The sequence below is a fragment of the Eriocheir sinensis genome, unplaced genomic scaffold, assembly GCF_024679095.1.
Source record: "Eriocheir sinensis breed Jianghai 21 unplaced genomic scaffold, ASM2467909v1 Scaffold428, whole genome shotgun sequence".
NCBI classification, from domain to species: Eukaryota; Metazoa; Arthropoda; class Malacostraca; order Decapoda; family Varunidae; genus Eriocheir; species Eriocheir sinensis.
In genome coordinates, this window is record NW_026111752.1 from 299,960 (window position 1) to 301,694 (window position 1,735).

Consider the following 1,735-nt stretch of genomic DNA (forward strand, 5'->3'; position numbering starts at 1 on the left):
TTTGCCCGAGGCTCAATTTTGCCCGTGACAGCGGCTTCATGAAGTTGGCCTGCATCACCAGACGCCCTCCACCAAGCCTTTCCTCACGCAGAGAAACAAGGAGTAATAAATTACCTGGCGCCATAGTTATTCCTATTCTTATTATTTCTTTATCATAGTACTACAAAAATGTCAGGACATATATTTCTGTTAGCGTGAAGTAAATACGGTACTTCCTCCTCGCCCAACAACCAAGAGTAGGCTAGGCTAGACTCCGTAATTATTGTCTTATAAATCGCCCGCGTTCAAATCCTTTCTCTCTATTACACACACACACACACACACACACACACACACAAGAGCGATACAATATATGAAGTTTATTTATGAAAGCTAGGCATAAGTTATAATATATTTAAATGAAAAACTTAATATATTGGTCCTCAGACACAACAGGAGGGACTGCGATACCACGGAGGAGCCAAACTTGCCTCTGCCGGCTGAAATACGGCATTCGTCACTTAACATAATATTGGTTGGTGGTTGAATACTAGTAGTTTAGGAAAACAGACCGTAATATTACTCTCCCCACTGCTGAGGTGATCAAGTCCCGACTCACGTCCATCAAAACTATACGCTACAATTAAATCGCACAACTGTTTCCCAACAGATGCACATATAGACATCAACAAAGAAATTGTAAGAGAAGACCCATTCTTCCCCAGGCAAACGCACCGCACCGCAGGGCTCGCTCATCCCTGTACAGTGACTGAAAAAATGACGGTTAACCCTTACCGTAACCGTCTTGAGCGTCCAGAGACTTTCATAGTGACATGAACTGTTTAACAGTTAACATTCTCTGTACGTACGTTGCACCATCTTTATAATTACACTACCAAATTTGACACACCAACTATAGGGGAATCATAATAAATCAGCTGCCTTAGCAGAATAATATGCAGAGTTACTTTAATTATATTTTTTTTTTCCTGATGTTGTGGGGGGTGTATCTAGAAAAAGTAGTAATAGTTTTATAAATCTATACGTGCTACAGTTGACTTCTGCTGAAAACATTCAAATTCCTGGAAATTTAGTGATCGAGGCATATGTCACAGTATGTGTTAATAGGCTAGGCCAGTTTTTGCATTCCTTGCTGTTTCATTCACCGATATTTTGGTAGGGATACAAGAAGGAAATATGAAACACACATATAGTATAGTATGGACGAAATACAGCATCTGTGACAGCTCAACTTCAGCATTTTTTTTTTTTTGCTGTTCTCTCGGTTAATTTTCCAGATTTGGTGCATAAATGTTCCAGCCTATTACAAAACTTTCATTCTGTACTAGTTTCATATTCTGCTGCATTGAAAATCACGTATTAACAGGGGCTTTCCCATGCTTTCGCCATGGCTTTGACCACCAGTGCCCGCGAGAGGCGGGCGTGACGTCATCGTTCCCTGTGACGTCATAACAATGACGTCGGAGCGCAATATCCTTTCTCTGATCCATGATTCTAACTGCCGCCCCCATAAAGCTTCTATTCAACAAAGAAACGTGGCCCCTCTGCCAGACCCACTCACTCCGTGAACCTCCTATGCAACACGCAACGTGGACTCTCTCCCATACCTACCAGACCTACAAGTGTTGAGGTCATGGTATACTGGTTGGTGGTTGTAATAGACTTCAGCGAACAGCTCCCCCATTTCCTGGGTGTACTTGACACTGACCTCCCCTTCGAAAACCATACATCTGGT